Genomic DNA, 27,287 nt, shown 5'->3' with positions numbered 1-27,287 from the left:
AAAACAGAACACTAAAGGGGACAGAGATGGATTTCTATTATCAACAGATTACAATAGAAAAGACAAAGAAGCAATCCGCTAAGGAATTCTTGTCCATCATCCAGCTACGCTATAACATATCCCTGATCCGACCCTGCTTAGAAATACGAATAGAGATGTTCCGGTGAAAATTAAGTCTTTGTGGTCAAATATATTGTAAATATTAATAATAGATGGCTAAAAAAATACAAATTTGTTAAACTGAAAAATTGGTTACAAGGAATCACCTTCTAAATTAATATTTGAAAATATGTTTACAGCCCGCTTCAGGTGTCATTAGCTGAAAAAATCCTTTTCTAGTAGAGTTCTCTTTGAGATATGCGTGTTGCCAACGTCCTGATAAAGTTTTTAAGATGAATGAGACATAAATTCTAATTCCAATACAATACAATATTTCCGGATCTAGTGCGTCAATTCTATAATGATTTACCCCACGCTTTCAGCCGGAATAAAAAACCACAAAGGCAGAAAGTTGTCTCCAAATTTTTGCCTACAGCTATATTTAGAAGGGGAGATTTTAAACCTTAAGCCAGAAGAAAATAGTAAAATAAAAGGTACCTCAAAACCAAACTTTCTGCAGCAAATCTTGAACGATAACAACAGCTTCTCTACTCTACTCCTTTTCTTGAATCCAAAAAGCCTTCCGTCATAATAACTTCCATCTTCACGTGCTTTCACACGTCGTCCTGATGAAAAAAAAAGAAATTAGAATACACTTTTCCCGAGATGTTTTGATTTTGCATGAAAACGAGGCCGGGCTGTATGAAAATGTAAACACGAAATCGAAAGTGGTTTGCGAATAAGGGAAAACACTATGCTTTTGATAGTTTTGTGAATCTTTCTCATCTCTTTGAAATCAAAAAGATGTTAGTAATGAAAACAAAACTAAAATATCAAGAGATCATACCTAACATGAGTTATATTTGTTTTTCCACTATGAATTTGATTAATCTTTTTATTAGAAGAAAAAGGAGAAAAAAGTTGTTGTTATGAGATGTTATAAGAAGTCTTTGCTGTGATATTGAGATTTTTAAAATGAGTGAGGAGAAACAAAGTTGTTCGAAAAGCAGTCCTTTGAAAAGCTCAAAAGGAGGGAAGAGCATATATTGTTGTATTCCTGCTTGTAGTAGCAGTTTTTATGACAGAAATGGGAACAAAAATGACATTGGATTTTTTCATTTCCCTACTGATAAAGAGGAAAGGAAAGCTTGGGTTCGTGCAGTCAACACTGTGAGGAGGAAGGGACCTGGTGATAATTTTCAAATAACCCAATACACACGAGTATGTGAAAGACATTTCAAAAAGGAGGATATAAAAGTTTCAAATGGTTTTCATAAACGAAAAACGAGGGTTAAGGGTGCTATTCCAACTTTCAAGCAGTCTGAACCGAAACGACCGACACGTAGATCCCCTCGTAAAAGATCAACTGAAGCCGTCTTTGATTCTGTTTTTGCTGGGGAGAGAGAACCTGAACCTGAACCAGAAAAGGAATTGACTGAATTAGAGGTATTAAAAAAACAAATTGATGAGTTAAAAGTTCAAAATCAATCTTTGATAAATGAAGTTAAAGTGTTGAAAAATGACCTACAAAAGTTAAAAGAACATACTTACAACTTTGAAAACATATCAAAAGATAAACAACTATTCAAATCAGAAACAGGATTAGAAGTTGAATCCTTTGAAATTCTATATGAAATGTTAAACCCTGGTGAAAAATGTGAAAATGTAAAAATGTACGAATCTAAACAAAATGAGCAGAGGAATGATCCTAATGTATTGAGGTCACCTACTACCCCTGGGTCCTATGAGAGTTATAGTGCAAAACCTGGACGTTCTGTCAAATTAAATGCTAAAGATCAATTGTTTTTATATATGACATGGTTAAAAGGTGGATTTAGTCTTAAACATTCATCTTGGCTGTTTGAGTTACCAAAATCGACTGTCTCAAGATATCTTATAACATGGTCGAATTTCTTATATTTTTCACTTGGCTCTTTACCAATTTGGCCCTCAAAAAGGGTAGTTAAAGAAACCATGCCTACTACTTTCAAAGATACCTATCCTAAAACTCGCTGTATTATAGACTGTACCGAACTTTTTTGTCAAAGACCCTCTTCATTGTCAATCCAAAGTCATATGTATTCACAGTACAAGAGTCATGTGACCTATAAAGGATTGGTAGGAATTTCACCATCTGGTGCAGTGACATTTGTCAGCCAGTTATTCGAAGGGTGTATCTCTGATAACGAAATTGTAAGGAGATCTGGATTTTTACAGAAGAAATTATGGGATGATGGTGATGCTGTTATGGCTGACCGAGGATTTACAATCGAAGAGGACTTAAAACCATTGAATGTGGAACTTAATATTCCTGCTTTTCTCGAAGGGCAGGATCAGTTCACTGAACAACAAGTTAAAGAAAGTCAAACTATTGCATCTGTTAGGATACATGTCGAACGTGCAATTCAAAGAGTAAAAAAGTTCAAACAAATAAGAAATGAAATTCCCTTAACGCTACACGGTTCAATCAATCAAATTTGGACTGTCTCCTGTTTACTTTGCAACTTTATGCCAGCCCTTATTCAAAAAGACCTACCTACCTATTGCAGCACCTACATAAATATCTAATATATGATAATATACATAAGATATATAAACATATACAAAACATGAGGGAAATATATAAGTAATTTTCTTCTGTTTAGTTTTTTTTAGAGTTTTTCACATAAAAAAAGATAGATAAGGTTCTTGCTAATATAATATTCCTCATGTTTTGTCTCTGACTTCAGAATATGTTATATATTATTACATACACTCATTGTTAATTTGAAAGTAAACAGGGAAGTATATAATTATAAAGTTTTCATGTAAAAATGCTTATAAAAATTGTTTAATTTTTTAACAACGTCAATAAAGTAGTTGTGCTCAAAAGGAACTTTTGTAACTAAAATTCCCTTAAAAGTGTACACTATGAAAAAACAAGTCTCCACCTGTGTAAGTCCCATGGCAAGCTGAACTTGGGTGAAATAACCAAACTGGTGATCCCTTTTCAAATAAGTAACACCATTTTCCATGAAAACATAAAACTTTTTGTCTTTCAAAAGTTGAGAGGGAGTTAGGTTTCTTTTGGTGTATGGGCATTTAATTTCTATTAATGCTGGTTTATCACATGAACTGTCTATTAACAGACCATCAGGACTTGCTCCCAGCCAAAAAAGATAAGGTTGAACAACAAGACCAGTTTCCCGAATCATTACATTCTTACCAAGCTTGTATGTAAGATAATCAAAAAACTTTTCCTTGGCAACACTTTCGAAATGTACTCCATGGTCTAAAGCATCTTGAACAAATTTTGGGAATTTTTTGACTACATGAAATGATTGTGCAAGAGTTTCAAAATTTCGCTTCCTTGAAAAAACTTTGTACGCCTTACTTGATGTCAAACGTTTCTCTCTCTCTTTCAACCAAATTTTATTTTGGTGCTGGCCGATGGTTGAACGTTCAATTTCCCTTGATTTTTCTAATGTCTCAGGAAATATTGAATTTAAGTCCATCATTTCAGAATAAGTCAAAGCACCCAATCGGTTGGAAACGCATCATGGGTCTCCATTAGTTGAGCAATGGGTAAATCAAAATCAGAACATTTGTTTATTTTTGGATCAGAGTAACTGTGATCAATAAAGTTTTCTCGAAATAAAAAGTCAGCAGTGACCGAAAAGTTGGCATCAAAAAGAGATAGCTGATAAGAAAGTGGGGATCCAACCAAAAATTCACCATATTTGGTAGTCTCTGTTTCAGTAGTTTCAAGATTAAGAATGTGTGCAAATCCAATTCTAACATCTTTCGACTTGAGTGCTTCCTTTAACCGCTTCGTTCTTTCACAAATCCCCTCCCCATTCATTGAGCTATGACGTCGTGGGTCGTACAAGGTGCAAGAAATGCCTTTATTTTTATCTCCAAATACTTTAGTTGACATGACCGGTAAGGGGTATTTCTGCTTGTCGGTTGGCACACCCCACTGTCTTTTTTTGCTAGTGCATGAAATCTCAGTGGGAACAACCTGAAGCCCTTGTAATGAATAATCAGCCAGCTCAAAAAGTAGTGCCATAGTATGGTTACAATAACCTGACTTGCCAGCTGGACAAGTACAGTGTCCTTTAATCACGTTGGCAGACTGTTTGTCTATAACAACATTCATATTTCTAATATCCCTCTTCATGCTGGCTTTGCATTTTCCTTTAACTGTGATGGTGTTTTTATTGGATTTTGTAAAGACATCACCGGCTGAAATATATCTTTCTAACATAAACCTTCTCCCTCTATCTCTTGTCTTAACAATGGAATGTTTATGCTTCTTTTGGTTTTCTCCAACTTTTCTTTTGCCACTGTTTATGCGAAAGTGTTCAATTTCTTTGATTGTAAACAATGGTAAATCTTTTAAACATTTGCTCCAAGATTCTTCCTCTTTTTTTTCGTTTGTTTCAATAGTAATTTCAATGTTTATATCAATATTATTGACCAAATAGTTGAAAATACTCTCTTTGCACTGCATGTTGTTGTTGCTTTCATCCGCCATTTTGAACTCGCAATACAGCCCGGCCTCGCTTTCATACAAAATCAAAACATCTCGGGAAAAGTGTATTGCATTCGCGAAAAATGATATTTGCAAATTAGCTTATTATGATTGGCCAAGATTCGCATTAATGATTAGCTGTATGCTGCCAAAAAAACGCGATAACGCGATTGGTTTTCTAGAAGACGACCAAAAGAGGAAATACAGTGAACGCTCTCTAATTCGACGTTCTACTATTCGATAAGCTCCCGTTTTCGATCAAATTGAAAGTCACCGTCAAATTTCCTTAACAAACTCTCATCACAATCACAACATTATTGCGCTTTTTTAGACGCGTTAATCATTGGCTGTTATCTTAGAGTAATTAAAACAACCAATTTATATTTTCTAAATGGTGAAATAAGCATTAAAACCATATGGCACTTTGATAATGAAAAAAACTGACTGTAAACATATAAATCTTTAAATGATTCTTCTCTTGAAAGAAAAATTCAAATACAGTGGACGCTCTCTAATTTGACGTTCTACTATTCGATAAGCTCCCGTTTTCGATCAAATTGAAAGTCACCGTCAAATTTCCTTAAGAAACTCTCATAAACTACGCTCTACTATTCGACATTCTATTATTCGATAAGCTCCCGTTTTCGATGAAAATTTGAAGTCCCTTGTAGGTTTTTCGCTCTCTTATTCGATTTCTAGCGTGTAAAAAGGCCTTTAGGACGGAGTTCGAAATTCAAATTTTCGATTTTTTTACGTTTGAATTATAATTTCGAAATTCGATTCCTCAAAACTTTTCAAAACAGGCAAATATCGAAAGTTTTCTTCCGAAGAACTTAGGTTTTCAGCAAGAACTTAGACATCTGTCCTGATTCGCGTTCAAACCAATCGAGTCTCGCTTATATTTTTCTTTCTCAGCTCTATAATTCGATATTTACCTCGTGTTTATCGGATTAGGGGGGCTTCCTACTATTCGATACGCTCCCGTATTCGATGAAAATCCGATTCCCCTTGAAAATCGAATTAGAGAGCCTCAGCTTTTTTAGATGCGTTAATGATTGGCTGTTATCTTAGAGTAATTAAAACGACCCATTTATTTTCTAAATAGTGACCATTAAGTATTAAAACCATGGCACTTTGATATTGAAGAAAAAAAATGACTGTAAACATAAATCTTTAAATGTTAGGAAGGCTTCCTAATCTCTTTTCCAAATTACTTCAGTTCTGCTCTGTATGGACTCCAGTCTCATGATTCTCTCAGGCATTTTAAGGCATGTCCAAATTTTCCGTAAATTAAACACCAATAGCATTCCCCAAGACAAGAGGTGTTCATTCATACCTTTTTGGAAGCCTATTAGGGTGTAGAATAAGAAAAGTGCTGTTCGATAATTGTTTTGTTTGCCTAAATAAAGATATATGGATAAATAATGCAAAAAAATGTAAAAATGCTGACGTCAGCAAAACTTATTTTTTAAATAACTTTTGATTGGCTTAATTTTAGATGCTGAAATTTTCCAGAATGCAAGAGAATATTGAAAATCACATTTTGGATCAAGCATTTTTGTAAAAATATGCTGACGTCAGCAAAATTTTAAAATATTTTTTGATTTAAAATGTGCCTATTCACGATGTCCTACTTTGGTTAAAATTTCAGCATCTAAAGTTAAGCTAATCAAAAGTTATTCAAAAAATAAGTTTTGCTGACGTCAGCATTTTTACATTTTTTGAAGTATTTATTCATATATCTTTATTTAGGCAAGCAAAACAATTATTGAACAGCACTTTTCATATTCTACACCCTAAATAAGCTTCCAAAAAGGTATGAATGAACACCTCTTGGGGCGAGTGCTACACGTTTTTTTATATAAAGAACACGTTTATAAGGAACTCGAGGCTGGAAATGGTTCAAAAAATAAGGAATTGTTTAGGAACTGCTCAGGCTGAGAATAAGTAACTCGTTGGTTGTGAAAATCAGCCAAAATAATCAAAATTAGTCGCGTGATGCTGCACGCACGTGCGTAATAAAAATTCCTTAACAAAGTTTTTCAACATTGTGGCGGCGCAAGAAAAAAAGATTTTACAAGATGGTAGCCCAAGATATGCGCACATGCTCAAAAAAATAATGTGAGGGAAAACTGTTTGGAGTTCCATTTGGTAGGTTATTTTCATACTTCTGACTTTTAGATAATTTTAGATATACAATGCATGGTGAAAGTTTGCAAACTAACCTTTTGATAACACTGTCACTGTCTCCCCATTCCATCATCATGTCTAAATTCCATCGAAAGTGCAAAAGGGCATAGATATGATTTACAGTAGGATTTCAGTTTTCGTTAGTTTCATCAAATCCCATCTGGAAAGAAGAAAATTAACTATATCGCATAATTGTTTTGCAAATTAAGTAGCCCTAGAAAGCATGAAAAACAAATTTAAAGAATGAAGCTCCACTGACTCTAGGATCAAAACAACCAGACGGTACTAATCATCGAGAAATTTGATTCTCGAAGTAGTAATCCAAACGGTTGGCAGACGATATCATCCACCAGGATGCAATTGAAATTTTTCAATGTATGGACCTAGACGTGGGTTGGGTTTTTATCAGTTAGGGGCATCCGTACCCTGTGATCTAACTTAGAAAAGAGTTAAAAACACTAGAGAAAGTCAGAGAATCAGGATAGAAAATAGGAAAGTAGAAAATAAGGGGAAAATAAGAGAGGATGCATGCTTTATCATCTCTGATGATATCGTTTGCCAACAAATCCAGACAGTAGTAATCAAGCGTTTGATTGTGATGATCGAAGTAATCAATAATGATCGATAATAATCAAAGGTAGTCATTGACCACCTATCAATTTTATCGGTGATCAAATACTCACTCAATTCCAGATTATGGAATTTTCTTTAACCATTCTCGATTTGTTCAATCATTTCGATTACTTTTCCATTACCTTCAATCTTATTGAATACCTTCGATTGTATTGAGTACTTTCCATAACCAAATGATTACTTTGATAATCCATAACTATGATATTGATATATCTTAAAAAAAAACCAAAAAACTGACCTTAAAACCAAAGCACGAAAAGAAGCCCCACCATAAAGATCGACCCCTTATTACCCAGCCATATTCCCTGCCATTTTGTGTGCCTTTGCTGCCTGTACCTCATATCGCACATTCTATTTGGTCGGAGGAAACGAAAGTGGTTTTTGCGCGTGAAATGCATGTTTTAATTGGCCGAAGTTAACTTGGTTTCATACTGGAAACACAGTACTTGATAAAATCAAAGGCTGGAAAGTACTCAATACAATAAAAGGTATTCAATATGATTGAAGGTAATCGAAAAGTAATCGAAATGCTTGAACAAATAAAAAATGGTTGAAGATAATGCCATAATCTGGAGTCAAGTGAGTATTTGATCACCGATAAAATCACTGACCACCTTCGATTATTATCGATCATTATTGATTATTTCGATCACAATCAAACATTCCATTAGTACCGTCTGGAAACAATAATGAAATATGTATATAGTATATGTGTTACTTAATATGTCTTTGTTTTTTGTTGCTGTGATGCTTAGGCTTTTAATTATTTAGCATGACATCATGTCCTTAAAAATGTCTATAGTCAATTCATCAATGTAAACAAAAGTAATCACTTAAATCCTTGACCTGGTAGCTTTATTTGTTATTGTTTTGGTTGGATTCAATTATTTTAAGAATGCATATCCAGATATTTCAGAAAGAAAAAAAACATTGAGAGAAAGCTTAACACGGGTTTACCAAATTACAGTACAACAAACCATTTCAATGTGAGGCAAAATTTTTTATGGGTGAGATGAACAAGCCTTTTTCAGTATAAAAAAGCTACCGTCAACTGCTCTAACTTGGAACGATTGGTTGAAACACGTCTGTCTGTCATAACATGTCATGATAACTTTTTAGTGCACCCTTTTCAACTTATCTTTATGATATCAACAGTCCCATGTTTCAACCAATCGTCCCAAATGGTAGAAAATCAAATTTTTGCAATTTCTGCTGATGTCATCAAAATTTTTAGAATAATTTGAAAGTTAATTTTAATTTACCTAATCGTCCTGGAAATGTGTGCATATTTAAAGCTACAAAAATTGAATTTTTGTGATCTTTGAGATGTGATTGTGAGAAAAGTAGAAGACATCATGTTTTGTGATCACTGAGTGCATTAAAAATATATTTTGGAATAAATCGGTGTGTCGTGTCGTTGTGCTGTGTCCCTAGGTGAAACCAAGCATGTAACAATCATTATCAAAGAAATACAATTGACTTACTTGGTGGTTCGCTTGGATGGTTGAATACTAGAATCAGCTCTCCACTGCTCAGTAGTCCTTGATAGTTCTTGATTACCATGATTCAGCTTTGCAGTTAAGGTGGTTGTCTAAAAATTTGAGATAGTTATTACTAAATACAATCAAAATTCATTGAACTGCAATCAAAATTCATTCAACCACATGGTTATTGTAAATAAAAACAAATGATAACAAATGTGACCCCCCAAGTGATTTGGAGTACATTAAAAATGAGACCGGTCTTGGTGCGGACAGATCGATAATATGTGCGGCAAAAAAGCGGCGAAAAGATTTACCGTGCGGCCAGAAATCATCCAAAAATCTTTTCTAAAAATCCATTCAAACGCACTCGATCGGTCACTAAAGAGCACCATTTGAATAAGTGCGGTATTCAGTGCGGTCATGGTGCGGACATTTTGCCGTTCGAAACGTTTGCCGGTAAACAAGAAATCATAACAAACAGCATACAGCATACATACAAACGGCGGGGACCGCACCATCGTCCGCTTTAGTCGACGGGGACCGCACCATCGTCCGCTTTAGTCGGCGTTTTGTACGCACGGACCATACGGTACTGTGCGGTCTTCTGGCCGCTTTTTTCAACTTTTACTCGCACAATTAACCAGTCGGAAAGCGGCACGAGCACGACCGCACCAAGCCCGGTCTCGTTTTTAATGTACTCCAAATCGTTTGGAGGGTCACAAATAATAACTTTTGTAAATACAAAATAATTCTGTCCAGTAAAATGCCAAATTGGTTTCATTAAAATCCACTAACTAACCAACTACAAATCAACTAACCAGTTAAAGCTTTGACATTTTGGATGTTTTTGCCTCCTTTTTTCAAGAAATTAATGTGTTCCATCAATGTCATTTTATGTTAGATACAGTTGACTGTTTTCTTAAACAAGAATGAAAAGGGCAAAGTTAGATTTGAAGTGGTAACTTCGGAAATTTCTTTGAAAATGAATGGAATTGTAATATTCTTATAGAGTGTATAATATATACTAAGGCTTTCTCAATGTAGCATTGAATTCTATGAATAGAGTTTTTTCATCATGAGCTCCACCAAGCAATTTTGTGTTGATTATTGCTCTGGATGGAATTTATTATGTACACTTATTAATTGAAGATTATTCACTTTTCCGCTCATCTACTTTGGAATAATTTGTTAAGAAAACCGAGAAATTCCTAAAATTCTTTGCCAAGAACCTTACAAATTAAACCCTAATTTGATTCCTTTAAAGTTTGTAACACATCTAAGCAAAAACCAAAGAGAACAGTTTAAAAATTTGGTTGAGCCAAATTGATTTCTTTCAATTCAACTTTTAGTGAGATTTTGATATTTACTTTTGTCTAATTGAAAGAATTAATTTGAAGGTGTTTTAGAGCTAACATTGTTTAGTTTTTACTGTATATTTTATACCCAAGTGTCTCTCCAAGAAGCATTTTATGAAGCATTCGAATTTTAGGCAAGTTTTTAACTTAAATTTATGACTTAGATTCCTTAGATCAATTTTCAATTTCATGTGTCGTTATGAATTAACTGTCTTTTTGGATATTATACATTACTTTCCACAATGACATCTCAGATATACAAACTTTCTTATCTATGGCTTTCCATCTAAATGATAACACTTTGAATAGTTTTCAAATAATTACATATAAAATGGGAAACTTAGTATGAGAATGTTCAAAGTATAATGGAGTTTACTCGTTCCTATTCCTGTATCCAAGGAAAATAATGCGTATTCTTTCAAGGAAAATCTTCCGTGAATATATTTTAAGGAAAGTTTTGCCTTCCTTCTAAAAGAAAATCGTTGCGCTTTTGAAAATAAAATAATTTCTGTATTCTCAAGGTAAATCAATGCAAATTTTCAAAGAAAATGATTTTAGTCTCATTTAGACATTGCGTATTCTACAAGGAAAATTGTTTCTCAAAAAAATGCGTATTTTCCAAGGAAAATAAAATTAAGTATATTTATTTATTTGAAAAGACTATACTCAAGGAAGATGTTTTTTCTCAATATTTTTCAGTAAAATCAATGTATCCTTCAACAATAGTTCTTTTTTAAATTCTAGGGAAGTCATCCATGTGCGTCCAGGCACATTTCTATTTCATGTTATTACTTTCAGCTTTCCTGTTGTGTCATGCGTATATGCGTATTTTAAAAAGACAGCAGGATAAGTTCATTGTCATTCTCAGGTAAAATCGTATTTTTTAGAGGAAAAGAAATCCTGTAATCTTAAGTAAAGCAATTTGTATTTTTCAAGGCAAATCAATGCATTTTTTCAAGGAAAATGTATCCTGTATTCTCAAAGAAAAGAAACTTAATGTTAGACATTGTTGTTTCTGTATCATTTTCAAGTAAAATCAAGGAAATTGATCCATGTTTTCTGAAGGAAAATCAAAAAACTTTCCGGGAAAACTACTTTGTATTTCTCAAGAAGAATCATCATGGTTTTTATTAAGGCAAATTTTAATTTATTTCAATATAATATTGTTAATTTTCTTATTAAAGAATCTGTAATTGTACTAAAGCAAAAAATGCAAGGCTTGTACTTTTTGTATGGAAAATGATGATATCTTTAATGTTACACAAAAAAAAGTTTCTAGTATTTTCAAAAAAAGGAAAAATTATATGCTGTTTTCATGAGGAAATTATTCCTGTATTGCTCAAGGCAAATCTTAATGTAGTCTTTGTCAAGTTGAGTCTTTTTCTGCTTTGTAAAGGCTGCCTTGTATTTTGTCAAGGAGAATAAACACTTAATCTTACTATCTTTTACAAGAAAAACAATGTTTTCCATTATAAAGTTTTCTTGCATATATAAGGGAACACTCTGTATTTGTAAGGGACAACTCTGTATTTGCAAGGGAAAACTCTGTATTTGCAAGGGAAAACTCTGTATTTGCAAGGGAAAACTCTGTATTTGCAAGGGAAAACTCTGTATTTGTAAGGGAAAACTCTGTATTTGTAAGGGAAAACTCTGTATTTGTAAGGGAAAACTCTGTATTTGCAAGGGAAAACTCTGTATTTGCAAGGAAAAACTCTGTATTTGTAAGGGAAACCTCTGTATTTGCAAGGAAAACTCTGTATTTGCAAGGGAAAACTCTGTATTTGCAAGGGACAACTCTGTATTTGCAAGGGAAAACTCTGTATTTGTAGGAGAAAACTCTGTATTTGTAAGGGAAAACTCTGTATTTGTAAGGGACAACTCTGTATTTGTAAGGGAAACTCTGTATATTTTTTAAAGAACATGCTGTCATTTACACGGTACGATTTTCTTGTATTTTTTAAGGAAAATAGCATAATAAAAATGTTCAAAAATCATTGTTTTAATTTTCAATACAATCTCTCTGCAATCTCTTTCAAGAAAAATAATTATTTTTGTGTTATGAATATGATGTTTTTAAGGAAGATGTTTTTTTGGGACATTTGACAAAATTTCTGAGATTTTTTTGCTTCTCGAAAAGGTAAAAGTGAAAAGTGTTGCTTTCTAACCTATACCCACCTCTTAAACCCATTCTTCAAGCAAATTCCTTATCACAGTACCATAATAAACAGCTGACTTACATAATAGAATTGAATATTTTAGGATTTGTTAATCTTTTTATCAAAATACAAATACCCTAGATTTCACAGATATTCAGCCACAGGATCCTTCGTAACTCTCGCTCTCTCTCTTTCTTGTAGATTTTTAATTTGGCTCTATGAAGTAAATAAAGCCTAAACCAGATTAAAGTAGTTTTCTTTACGTGCGTCCAATTCAAAATTGTAACGGTTTCAAGCTGTAAATACAATTCAAGTAAATCTAAACATATTTTTTCTAAATAGGTCTTTCATGAAATTTAAAATTGATCCAAATAATTTGAATCAAAAATCTAAGTTGAAAACTTGCCTAAAATGCTTATCAAAATAAATTTTTTCCAAAGAGGTATTTCATAAAATTTAGAATTGATCCCAAAAATTTAAATTTATCTAATTTGGAAACTTGCCTAAAATACGAATGCTTAACTTTGTTGAGTTACACTTGAGTGTAAAATATACAGTAAAAAAACTAAACAATCTTATTCCTAAACTTTTTCTTTGGTTTTGGTTCAGAATTTTTTAAAACTTAAACTATGTAGTTGGAGTTGAAAATTAAATCAAATTAGGGTTGATTTTTTTAGGCTCTTGGCAAAGAAATTTGGGAATTTCTCTGAGTTCTTAACAAATTATGAATCCAAAGTAAATGAGTGCTGAAAAAGTGATAATCTTTTAAATTTCAAAGTGTGCATCAATAATCCATAGCAACAATAAACACAATATTGCTTGATAGAGCTCAAGAAATATGAAGACACTCTATTCATAAAATTCAATGCTGCATTAAGAAAACTTTGGTATACAGTCCATGAGAATATTGTAATTCAATCAATTTTCAAAGAAAGTTACCACTTTTGACATGTCCAAAATCCAGGGCTACAGGACTATAAGCAAAGCCAAGCTAAAAACCTAGGGCTATGTCAGGGCTATACTTGGGCTACCATAGGCTACCAAAATAAATTGGAAGAATTCAAAAGTCCACTTTGCCCTTTTTACTCTAATTAGAAAATTGTCGAGTCACCTATCTGATTAGGGCTTAAAATGAAGCAGATAAGAGCTAATTAATTTTGTGAAAGAGAAAGCATCAAAAGTGTTAAAGCCATAATTGAAGCACTAACTAATGACTAATCACTATAAAGTAAACTTGCCTTTTTGCTTTATTGCTGGGGAAATTTCATTTTGTAGAACATGAGCATTACTTTCTAATTACTCTCTGCTACCTTTCCAAGACACTGAATTTCCACATTTTAACAATCAGCACTGAATTGACTCAGAAAATGGCAAGGGTTCTCAAAAAAGGATCATTCAAAAATACTCGAATTCTTTATTCAATCTGAGAAAAACACAAATTCTCAGACAGGAGATGCCTAGGGACAGTCCCTGATTAGAAATTGAGTTTCCATCAGCTTGGGAACCACTTACAGCAATCAATACATATGAGAGGCCTTGAAATTTGTCTAAAGACCCCTTGCTTATCATAAAGCTAGGAAATTTTTGATTCTGCCCAACTCCTTACATATTTTTAGCATTTTGCTGACACATAGTAAATTTTTTTTCAAATATTGAGTTTTAAAATTGAATTCAAAATTGAGTATTTTGGCTGTATAACGGCCAAAATAAAGTGTTTGAAATTTTTACTGCCTGTTATTTTTTCAAACGCACAATAGATAAAATTATCCAAAAAGATTGAAATCTTCAAATTTGATTCTTTAGCTTCTGAGAAACACCCTTTCCCAGAGAAAACTAGTCTCAATATCCGTATAATTAACCCTTCAAACCTAAACTATTAATATTCAGACTATGGAAGGAATCATAAACTCAAACAGAATCAGAAAAGAAAAACAAATTCATACCAAAACAAATCATCAGCATCTTTAGTGATCCTTGCATCGTTTTTTTTTCTTTCTGTTCAATTCAAAGTTTTCAAATATGCAGTTTAAAATGTCTATTCCCGTGTAAAATTTCTCACGAACCAGCATACCTCCATCGTGACGAGAAGCAAATGACTTTCAAAGGTGTCTCGCCGCGGCTTTTAAGGAAGATCACTCCCTTGATTTTGATTGGTCGGGATTGCACCCAGTTAAACATTGAAAACCATAGAAACAAGCTATTTAAACAAACTTTCCAATCTGCGAAACCGAGAAAGTAGCATCTACGGAAGTTAGTTTGATCGTTGACGCCCGCTCGGCTTTCATTCAGCTCGTTCAGAAAATGCATTAATTTCAATAGATGCGTAAAAAGTCTGTTTCTATGGTATTTATCGTTACACTGGATGTATTTCAAACCAATCAGGATCAAGGGTCCGAAATCCCTTAAAAAGGACGGCTGCCATTCAAAAGAGCTATTTGCATCTCGTCGCGCTGGAGGTATGGTGGTTCGTGGGACACTTAATAAGGAAGTTGACTTTTTAAACTGAATTATTGACATTCATTGCACAGATTTCAACAAAGACCAACGAATAGAAAGACCAACGAAAAGAAAGCTGCTGTATGTTTCGGTATGAATTTTCTCTTGTTTTTATCTTTTTGTCTGGATTTAGAAAGTTTTGAAAAGTTTTAAAGGCAAGTTTAAAAGTTTTCTTCAAAAATTATCCACCATTTTTAGAAACCATGTTCTGTCTAAAAACGAGAATTATCCAATTTGAAAAGAAATCCAAGTCTAATCGGCATTTGCACTTTTCCTCGTTTACAAGTTAACCTTCTACTTTTTTCATACTGTTTTCTATTTGTCTTTAACTTTATTACCTTTGAGAAATCATGTCTTTCTCAAATCAGGTCAGAAAATAGTTTTGTCACTGTCATTATATCATAAAAGGAGAGGATTTTGTTAAAACAGTGCAGAAGGCTTTGGTAGTTAGCAGTTCCATATAATTTCCTTTTGTTTTTCTTTGCGTAAATGAGACATTTCTGCATTTTCAGTGTTTTGTGGAATGACACTTTGTTATCGTTTCTACAGTCTTGTAACTGCTTCTTTGTGTTTGAAGAATTATGATTGGCAAAGGTTTGATAAAGGATGATACGTTACGCAAGGTGTTCTCTATTAGAAATTGTATTTTTTAATTACTTGTGTAATCTTTTGTTTTACTTATGTCGTGCGACAGTTCGTGGTGAAATATTTTTGTCTGGAGATTCGAGGAGAAAAAGCTTTGATAAAAAGTATATGCGTTTTTTCAAAATGTTTATTATTGATTTGTTTAATGAGCTATGAAAAGATTGTTGAGTTTTGGGAATTCCTTTAGAGCAGTTCTTTGAGAGGAGATGTTAGGTTTGAATGGTATTATGAACATAATTTTAGTCATTGTTTTGATACGTCGTAGAGTCGTAGAGTCGTAGAAGATGAGCTGATTGGGATTGATTGAATTTTATGAAATAGGTTGGTATACTAGATGAAGTGCTCTATTAAGCATTGTTTTGTATCTGCTTTCTCGAAAGTTAATATTGTAAGTTGGTGTTTTGTTACTGGAAGAATAAAGGGTAGTCATCCGGTTTCCGCATTTTTGCTACTTTTGCTTTAAACAGTTTCTAAATGAAGGCTTGTTTTATTAGTAGACTTTGTTTTGACTGGACTTGGTTATGACTTTGTTTTCTTGCATGTGTCCTTGATTTCGAGATGAAATTTTCATTATTGACAAGGTTTTATGTAACTTTTCGATATCATCCTTTTTCAAAGCTTGGGTTGTGCTGACAGGTTTCGCTATTGAAATGATTACGGCTTTCAGATCCCTCTTTTGAATCTTTTTTGACCAATTTGCTTTACGTATGATATTAATGTCGATGTTATGTTATGGTGATGCTAATAATCTTTCTCATCTCTTAATACGATTTTCGACTTCAATAAATATTTTGCTGACCAGAGTAACGTAAGAAAAAGGAAATTTTCTTCTGATTTCGTTTTTTAGGAGACTGATCGTTTTTTATTTGAATCTGTAGTGGACAAAATTTATCATTCTATAATTAATACTTTACACTCATAGTGACCTATTTGACTGTTTTGAAGAAAGTGTGGAAGCAACAGTGTCGGACATTTCAGTCATTTATCATAGATTCATCAGTTGTCATGAGACACATTTTGATAATGTTTTTGAAGTTAACTATTTTAGTGCTGCTTCAAGTTATTGATTGATCAACATTCGTCAACTACTATTAGAAGTGTTTCCTTTCAGGGGGCTATGTGTCACCAATTTGCAATGGAGCAGGATGGAAGTACAGGTTTAAGTGACTGGTGTACTGTTCAATTTGTAGCAGAGTCTTTTGTGATTTGAATGTGAAAAACTTGTTTGATGGCTTGCTGAGCTTAAAGTTACTCAACCTTTAAAGTGTTGACTGACTTAAAGTGGTTTTCATAAAACTGACTTGTTGATCCAGTATTTCGAAATTAAATCACAGCTTTTCCCTACTGGTTTGGAGTGCATAAGATTAATTTTTCCTGAATTTTGAATTAAATTTTTTATTCTTCAAGAAAAAAATTAATGACAAAGTTTTCACGGAATTTGTATCGTATATTTGTTATTCGTCGGTATTTTGATGATTATTTGAAATTCTAGCTCGATAAGTCGGTGGCTGGATGCAATGGTTTCTAATGGTCCAAATGATGGAAGTTAACACTGGAACAGGTTTTTTTGGCATGGATATCCTTTTGTATCATCATGGAAAGCACGAGTTGAAGTTACTCTTTGGGACAATTTTTTTCATGTCAACGGTTAACCGAAAAATATGTTGTTAGACTTGTTCGTTGTATCCATTCAACTCATAGCTTGATAGGATCTCCATGGTTTTTATCAACATTGAACATTGGTCCAGAGACAAAGATACAACAAAATTTCAACTTTGTAGAAAACAAAGCCATAGGGTGAAAGTAGCTTTATTGCTCTTATTTTCTCTAAGTCATAAAGACTGCAGACTGAATGAAGTCTACGATGGTATAGACTGGCTAGCAATCACATTGTTGATATAACAGTTTTAAGTGTTGCACTCTCTTCGAATCAAATCTTAATTAGGATGTCTCATTAGAAATGACTTGGGCTTCATATTAAAACTCCACAAGAAGGTTGAATCACATTGTCCAGATCTCAAATTTTCTAAATTTAACATTTCAACTTTATTTGAATTGTTCAAAGCTCTTTCAAACTGTCAACTAGTTTTCATGAAACTATTTTTTCAAAGAACTAGTTGACAGTTTGAAAGAGCTTTGAACAATTCAAATAAAGTTGAAATGTTAAATTTAGAAAATTTGAGATCTGGACAATGTGATTCAACCTTCTTGTGGAGTTTTAATATGAAGCCCAAGTCATTTCTAATGAGACATCCTAATTATAATTCGATTCGAAGAGAGTGCAACACTTAAAACTGTTATATCAACAATGCGATTACTAGCCAGTTTTATACCATCGTAAACTTCACTCAATCTGCTGTCTTTATGACTTGGAGAAAATAAGAGCAACAAAGCTACTTTCACCCTATGACTTTGTTTTCTACAAAGTTGATTTTTTTTGTTTCTTTGTCTCTGGACCAATGTTCAATGTTGAGAAAAACTTTGGAGATCCTATCATCAAACTATGAATTGGAAGGGAAAACTTAGATACAACGAACAAGTCTAATAACATATTTTTTCGGTTAAACGTTGACAAAGAGTAACTTCAACTCGTGCCTTCGTTGATACAAAAGTATATACATGCCAAAGAAATCTGTTTAAGTGTTCACTTCTATCATTTGAACCATTAGAAGCCATTGCATTCAGCCACCGACTTATCGAGCTAAAATTTCAAATAATCATTAAAGTACCCACGAATAACAAATACATGATACAAATTCCGTGAAAACTTTGTCATTAAATTTTTTCTTGAAGAGTAATAAATTTAATTCAAAATTCAGGAAAAATTAATCTTATGCACTCCAAACCAGTAGTGAAAAGCTGTAATCTAGTTTCGAAATACTGGATCAACAAGTCAGCTTTATGATAACCACTTTAAGTCAGTCAACACTTTAAAAGTTGAGTAACTTTAAGCTCAGCAAGCCATCAAACAAGTTTTTCACATTCAAATCACAAAAGACTCTGCTACAAATTAAACAGTACACCAGTCACTTAAACCTGTACTTCCATCCTGCTCCATTGCAAAGTGGTGACACATGGCCCCCTCAAAGGAAACACTTCTAATAGTAGTTGAAGCAGCACTAAAATAATTCACTTCAAAAACATTATCAAAATGTGTCTATTGGCAACTGATGAATCCATCATAAATGACTGAAATGTCCGACACCGTTGCTTACACACTTTCTTCAAAACAGTTAAATAGTAGGTTACTATGAGCGTAAAGTATTAAGTAAAGAATTATAAATTTTGTCCGCTAAAGATTCAAGTAAAAAAACAATCAGTCTCCAAAAAAATGAAAGCAGGCGTTTCTCTCTGGTCAGGAAGATATTTATTGAAGTCGAAAATCTAAATAAGAGATGAGAAAGATATATTAGCATCACCGTAGCATAACCTCGACATCAATTTCATACGTTAAGCAAATTGATCAAACAAATTCAAAACAGGGATCTGAAAGCCATAATCATTTCAATAGTAAACCTGTCAGCACAACGCACAGTTTGAAAAAGGATGCTATCGAAAAATCACAAAAAACTTTTTGACAATAATGAAAAATTCATCTCGAAATCAACACACATGCAAGAAACCAGAGTCATAACCAAGTCGTGTCAGAACAACTTCTACTAAAACAAGCCTTCATTTAGAAACTGTTTGAGAGCAAAAGTAGCAAAAACACAGAAATGATAACTACCCTTTATTCTTCCAGTGACAAAACATCAACTTACAATATTAACTGTCGAGCAGATACAAATCAATGCTAATAAAACATTTAGTATAAAACCTATTTCATAAAATTCAATCAATCGCAATCAGCTCATCTACTACGTAAAAAACAATAATTCGAATTCTGTTAATATTATCGTTCAAACCTGACAGTCTCCAAAAAAATGTAAGCAGGTGTTGCTCTGGTCAGCAAAATATTTATTGAAGTTGAAACTTTGCATAAGGGATGAGATTAAGAATAAGAAAAATCAAATGCAACTTATTTGAGGACGTTTTAAAAGCCATAATAATTTCAACAACAGCACGCCTTAAGTTGGACTTTGATGTGATCTCGAAGTCTTTTTAGTTCTGACAGATTTGTTTCCATACATCATGTCTGTACAAAATATTACTTTATATTGTTCTTCTGAAACTCATAGATCATACATCAATATTGTTTCTTCTTTTCTCTTACCAGGCGCCACCTGTGATCCGTCATTTGTACCGTTCAAAACCAATTCAGATATTGAAAGCTCATCGGAAGTGTCAGTTTTGGTAAATATTTTTAAACTTATACTATATTATCTGCTACTTTTAAACTACGACTTAATCCTGATTTAGTTTAACCCTGTGTAACCCTGTAATATTTTATTCTCATATTTTTATCTTCAGATTTCATCTTTCATTCGAAACACGTATTGTGACCAATGGAGTCACAAATGGTAACTGATGGCGTATATTTAAAACTCTTACCACTAAGAAGTACGACCACTCACATTAGAGATGTAATGAGTTCTTTTGAGTAAGTTTTTTTGTTAAAATAATATCTTTGTCTTTGTAGAAATGTTTACAAGCCAAGGAATTGTTTCTTGTACGTAGATCGGGTGGTGCTTTCATACGATCTTAAAATTAAACACGACTTGCGTGACCATTCCTTTGTGTAGTGAGAAAATAATTACTTTCCTTTTCTTCTTACAAATTTCGAGTATGAATACTTATCCAACGATGAATGAGGTGAAAACTATTCATTCCGCGTTAGGGATCTTAAAATATAATTGTGATGATTTCAGCTTTAGAAGCGTTTTCAAAGATTTGACACATGGTCAATGGCAACATAGTGAAACTATGTGAAACATAGTTGCCTATACGACGCAAAGAATAACATTGATTCAAAGTTTCTCTTTTATTTCAGACTCTTCAATAAAGCATTCTTATAGCAAGCCTTGGACGGAAAGTATTGACGCGTTCACTATACATTGATTTAACAGCATTATCAACATATTAACCAAGGCTCAGCTAATGCTCTTACCGAATGGCAGTCTTCAAATACACTTAATATAACATCCGCTATTCGTGCAAAACAGAAATGTAAGTTAAACATTTGGAACATAGATTTGATTGTGTCCTGATGAGAAGGGGAGCACTCAATTAAAAAAAACGACCTTGCGTGCGGCCCAAAACAATGCCTTTGAAATCGGACCCTTACAGTGCAAAAAAAATTAGCCAATTTTGAGCAAATTTGACGAAAAACATACGGTGCATTTTGACCAGATTTTCCATACTTTACACCCTCAGAGTGCACTTTGCTCATTTCTATCCTTAGTGGCTGTCCACTAGTACGCACGCACTAAAATGCCGAAAATCGAGTAGCCCTCCCCATGTACGCACACGTACGCAAATAGCTATACCCTCTGGTAAGTACGTACGTACGTACAAGCAAAACAGGGCTATGAAAAACTTTTCTTTGCGTACGTACATTTTCCTTTGACCCCTCCCCTCCCACTGTACGCAAGCATACGCTTTTGAGAACACCCCTACCCCCTTAGTGCGTACGTACTATGTGGAAGACCCCTTACAGTGCTCTTTGGGAAGCTTGGAAAAAGGACTCTTAAGGGCAGCGCACAGTAGATCATTTACGAGGCCCTCTCCCATGTCTGAGATACACCAGGTGAATAGAATTTAGTGATCGACGTATTATCCTTTTCGTTATTACTTTAGTTATTACTTTTACCAGATGTGTCGCTTAAGTATTTCGCGACTACACGATGAAGGAAATTCTAAGAGCTGATTAGTAGGGGGCCAAGCCTGGGGTTCCGTGACATCTTTTCTACGACCTAACCATTTTTAGTCCATCCGAAAGAACAGTATACTATGAGATATTTCTGAGAGGGAGGACGCGGATTAGGCCCGGGAAAACTTTTGTGATCAAAATAGTGACGCCATAGGCAAAGCTGCAAGGGAAAATAAGGGATAGAGAAATAGCTTATTTTCAAAAGTCAAAATAAACGAAGATGATTGGTACCATCTGAAAGAGCATGAAATTCTGAGCAAAAAAGTGTATTACAACAACTCTCTGACTAAAACACATAAAGAAATACAGCCCCTTGAAGTTAAAAAACATACCGACGTCAGTACGATCAAGACAAGATTTGACGTCAAATCACAGTAGAGCGCTGACAGTTAGTTGGTCTTAAACCGGCTGTATTTCTTTGTGTGTTTTAGATGGGAATGAGAGAGATGAACCATGCCATCAGGGGAACTGGCCTAGAAAATAATCTGAAAATATTAGAATATTCTAGGAAATCACTACGCTATAAATGTTGGTAAATAAAATAGTAGCTAAGAATTTCAATTCCAAATAATTAAACATATCATACACCAATTACACCATTTAATACACCATTCTAGACAATTCTGTTCAGTGCCATATCATACCAATCAACAATATCAACATTAACTTTTCTTAAAGCTTTACAAATGTCTCGTCTATATGTAAATTCCAGGGCTCCTTTTGGACGACGATTATTAACCCAAGACGAGAGAAGCTCGCGATTTTTGAGGACAATTTTTTTTCTGGCCAAAAATGCCGGATCTATGTCAGAAATCGCCGTTTTTGCAGGACTTTTTTTAATATTCTTTGTTGTTTTTCTCACTCAAAAACATTTATAACAATGCCCACTGGCCCGCACTTTTCAAAATTTATTTAATTTATCATTTTATAGGAAACAATTTTTTGTAAGAACTAAGTAGCAAAAACCTCTGTATCTTTTGAAAAATTGAATATTTTCCAAGAATTTTTTCAGATGATAACAATTGTACATGGAACAATCTGAATCTTCACCTGTCAAAAATACTAGCTTCTTTGCTGCTGGAATGCCCTTTGAGCACCTGAACATATCATGGCTACAAAATCATTTAACTTGGAGTTTTGAGACCTTTTCAAGCCAAAACATAATTTCCAGAACTTAGAGCTGGCATTTGTTCATCTTCCAAATCCATTAAAAAGTTCTCATGAAAGGTTTTTGAAGTCTGATTGCAAAAAGTATCAACCCAAAAAAATGATCATGTTGAAACCCTTAAAAAAGCTCAACAGACATAAAATGTCACCAATATTTTATCCAAAAAGAGTATCTAAATATCCAACAATACAAAGAGAGCCTAAAATAGTCAACCTCTTAGTGGTTGAATCAAATTTTTTGTCGGTTGAATGCCTGAAAGACATTTCGCACACGTTAAGTTATAATTATTCTGATAAAATGCTTCATTCCTCCTAATAATCAAGCAGATAGCAAGAGAGAAGTAATCATTACATAAGAGAACATACCTGTAATAAGGCCAAGGCTTAAAAACTCGGAGAAATTCTAAATATCTCTATCTATCAGTGTCTATGTCTCTCTATTTTTGTAGGCGCTCTGCACAGGGCAATGATGACGTTATCGGGAGCGATCGGGGGAAGGCTTCAATTTTGGGAAAAAAACAAAAAACGGTTTACGTGAGGTTTCTTTTAAAAAAATATTACACGAATTGGGTTCAAAATGTAATGTATCAAAAAGCTTTCGTCTTTAGTGTATTATTTACAAATTTATAACAACGTCATGGCTATTTGTAAGATTGTGGTACATATTTCCAATTTTCAGAAAATCAATTGAAGCACAAAGTTCGTCGAAAAAACACAACTGATCGAGTCGAGTTCAAGAATGAGCTTGAACCATACGTGGCTAAGGTATGTTCTTTGTTCACAGAAAATAACACATGTATAAAGTGTAGGTTTATAGGAAAAAATTCGACTACGCTGCACCACAAGTCTTTTTCGGGAAGCTACTCAGCCCAATCACAATCTTGAAGCTTTAGGAAGAAGTCTACATGTAAATCCTTGATTTTACTCTGATTCGTATTCTTGTTCAAATCTTGGGTATTTCGGTAGTAACTTCTCAATCTGTGCAACAAGTTCACTATAAAATGAAAATGTCATAGAAATGTCAGATAGGGAGCATCTAAAGTGACATAACAAAAATGTCGAAGCAAATGAAGTTTAACTGAGCTCGATGTATGGATAACCTCTTTTCTTCATTGATATTGTGTTGACTCGATTTTATATCAATCGTGGTTTCCTCGATTTTACTTGATTATATTTGGCAATTGTGTAAGTATTTTCGTTTAATTTTACTCGACTTTCTCGATTTTATTCGCCAAAATTTTACTACTTTCGACTTTCACATGCGATTGACGATTAAGTTTCACATAGAGATCAATAAAGGCTGATAAAAGAGTTGTTTTCAAAATGTCGAAGCAAATGAAGTTTAACTGAGCTCGATGTATGGATAACCTCTTTTCTTCATTGATATTGTGTTAACTCTATCTTCATGTCAGTCGTGGTTTCCTCGATTTTACTTGATTATATTTGGCAATTGTGTAAGTATTTTCGTTTAATTTTACTCGACTTTCTCGATTTTATTCGCCAAAATTTTACTACTTTCGACTTTCACATGCGATTGACGATTAAGTTTCACATAGAGATCAATAAAGGCTGATAAAAGAGAGTTGTTTTCAAAATGTCGAAGCAAATGAAGTTTGACTGAGCTCGATGTATGGATAACCTCTTTTCTTCATTGATATTGTGTTAACTCGATCTTCATGTCAGTCGTTGTTTTCTTCGATTTATTTACTCGATTATATTTAGTAAGGGTTCAAGCATTAAAATACGATTTTATTCTAACTCTTGATTTAACTAAGCTTGGTAGATGAAAGAAATTTACTTGAATCCCTTTAAACTTAATATCATCTTGTGTCTTAATTACGTTTTGTTTAGCCCACTGACGACAAACAACGAACGAAGGTTCCGATGCATCCACCAACGTACTGTTCTGAACGAAACTTTGTCAACGTAAACACGGTTAGAAATTTCTCAATTAAATTATTTTTCTTATAAATTGCAGTCCTTTTATATAATAATGGTTTTATAAGAACTTTGAGGCTAAAAAACTATAACAATTATTAGAACCAAAGCTGAGCCTGGATTGGCTAGAAAACGCAAGGTTTCTAACAACAAACGCACTCCGTCTCAATGATCCAGTGGGTATTTTAAAACGCCAGTTTTGATAACTATGGCAGGGATATGTAATGGGAATTGGTGGATAGAAATTAAAGGATAGTTTTAATTTCCATATTTGGCTTTTCTAGAAAAATTGAGTATGGGGAGTGGAGAATCTAACCCCGGACATTGTGACTTTTAACGCCCCAGACAGCAGGTCTATCCCCCTGGACAATAATTAGTTACTAATTAAGACCCCATGGACCATCAAAATTACCCTCAAAGAAAGGAAAATTACCGTCAAACAAAGAAAAATTACCCCCAAACAGATCAAGTTTACCCCGGACAGGTCAAATTTTGTAGATTTTTCAATACCCCCCGGACACTAGATCCACCCCTCATGTACGGACTTTTTCTGGAAGAGCCTATTACCGCAAAAAAATTGGTAATTTTGATCGAGTCGACCTGTGTAATTTATGATCGGGATATGACCATATATGAGCCCCCCCCCCCAGCGGATCCTCAATTCACGCAATCACGCAATTTTTTTTCGAAATTCACGCATTCACGCAAATTTTCCTCGAATTTCACGCACTAACCCATTTTTTAGAAAATCGGGAAATTTTCGGGAAAATTCGGAGAAACATTGGAAGATCAGGGAAACTGCACATAATCGATGGAAAAAAAGGAAAATTCACGTATTCACGCACAAAACAGCCCAGATTCACGCATTCACGCAATCAAAAAGTGGATTTTCACGTTTAAGCAAGTTTTTTTCACCTCACGCATTCACGCATTTCTTTTCAATTTTCACGCATTCACGCAACCGAAAATGCCCATTCACGCATTCACGCAAACCGCTGGATGGGCCACATATATTTTGATTAATTTTGACTGGGTTCCCTCATTAGCATTTTTGGCAATTTGTTCTCTTTGTTATCCACCGGGAAGATCTTATCGGGTCATCGATAAAGGGGTATACATATAGATTAATTAGAAAAATAATGGCTCATTAATATATTTAACTGAAGTGTACGGTATTTTTCTACTGATTACTTTTGCGCCATTTTATAGATTGGTTATGGGTATTGCTGAAACTAAAAACAACCCATTAAACTAAAAGAACCCTACACGTCGACCTCTTCAGGTATTATATTTGTTTATATATATTTTTTTATATAAATTTCTTATTCTTAAAGAGTTTCCAATATTTATTACCGTGGTACTGGTAAGGATATTTAGGAATGAAGGGGCATTTTGCTCTCATTCTCAGTAACATTTCCCCCGTGAGGGGGGGGCACTAGGTTTTTGGGATGACGGGTGTATGCTGCCCAACATTTGGCGACCAGGCCTTTAGAGGGACCAAAACGCTAAAACGGACCCTTAGAAGGACTTAATCGAGGGAATCCTGAATTTATAACAGTTATTGGGGCTATCTTACTAAAAATTTGAAAATGGAATTGGAGCTATTTTATAAACCTTATGAAGCCTTAGGGGGACCGGAATTAGATTTTTGTTATTTTTATGACCCTTTATTGGGATCCTTAAGGACGGCACATACCCTTCTTTTGCCTTTTGTCTTTGTCTAATCCCCCCGTCGGATTTACCCATTTAACTAATTTGATTTTCAATAAGAAGGTGAATTTGAGGGTTTTTACTGCATATAAGATTTAGTCTGCTTCGGACTCTATTTTCGGACACACATATATTTCAAGCATTTAAACTTTCCATTTCAATCTCGTCCTCTACGTAATATCAGCTTTTTGATTCTTACTGATAACGCTAGGATATTCTCTGGCGTTAATCAGTAACGTAAAAAAGCCTGGGATGCACGGGGACGAAGTTGCTTTTCATTCATCAATCTTGTTTCACCTTTATACGACCTTTACTTTCAGATTTTTGTGGTTTGGAGGAAAAGCCAACCAGACAGTTACCACATTAGTGGTGGTGATTGTGGACTCTGTAAACATCCAAATATCTGTAATAGAGTGATTTAATTTTGCTTCGATTTTGAAGAAGTCTTTGATCATTCATTTCTCCACGAACCGTAAACATATTGTACAACAAAGAACGATAAAGGAGATAGAGAGATTGTGATTCTGATTAAATGGTTGGTCGAGTTTTGTTATCCACGTCTATTACTCGTTAACTATGTTGACACCAGATTTCTTTTAGTAAACCAATTTCTCACAGACCCGGTAAGATTTTTTCAGCCAGTGGGAATAAAAATAACGGACCGAAACTCGATGGGGATTGACATTTCCATATTTTTTATAGCTGGGAATTTAAATTCTTTTGTTTTCAGGTCAGAAACTCCAGTGGGAATTGGGAAAAATAGCATAATATTTTGCAGTGAGGAAATGGTTTATTTGATTATTTTCAGTGGGGACAAAAATTGGAGGATAATTTTTCACCGGGAAGATATCTTGGGCAATCTTTCTAGTGGCAAGGGGTCCCAGTGGGTAGATGAGATGGGGTGCTTTAGTTTTGTATTACCAGGGGTCAATGCCACCTCTATGACATTTCATCTGATTGATTTTGATTTTCTTGAGTTTTACTTTAGGCGTACAAACTTTCGCGAGGACGAAAAATCGCGAATTTACTTTCGTGAATTTAACGGGATGATATTTTTCGCGAGTATAAACTTTCACGAATCAAGACGTAAAA

General features: G+C 34.0%; 2 long non-coding RNA genes across 2 annotated transcripts; one reads left to right on the top strand and one right to left on the bottom strand.

Moving 5' to 3' along the window:
* Window positions 1-698: 698 nt before the first annotated feature.
* Window positions 699-14,603, bottom strand: LOC136799940 (uncharacterized). The gene is made up of 4 exons (XR_010845639.1): window positions 14,374-14,603; window positions 8,920-9,026; window positions 6,838-6,962; window positions 699-725 (listed from the first exon to the last, which is right to left on the bottom strand). It is a non-coding gene; the product is annotated as an uncharacterized lncRNA (long non-coding RNA).
* Window positions 6,724-23,314, top strand: LOC136799939 (uncharacterized). Its single transcript, XR_010845638.1, has 6 exons — window positions 6,724-6,763; window positions 14,959-15,017; window positions 19,788-19,864; window positions 19,982-20,111; window positions 20,502-20,677; window positions 23,227-23,314. It is a non-coding gene; the product is annotated as an uncharacterized lncRNA (long non-coding RNA).
* Window positions 23,315-27,287: the final 3,973 nt, after the last annotated feature.

Source organism: Clytia hemisphaerica, unplaced genomic scaffold, assembly GCF_902728285.1.
Source record: "Clytia hemisphaerica strain Z4C2 unplaced genomic scaffold, Clytia hemisphaerica genome assembly, whole genome shotgun sequence".
In the NCBI taxonomy this organism is placed as follows: Eukaryota; Metazoa; Cnidaria; class Hydrozoa; order Leptothecata; family Clytiidae; genus Clytia; species Clytia hemisphaerica.
Note: the sequence above shows the minus strand (reverse complement) of the source record. Positions and strands in the feature narration are given on the sequence as shown.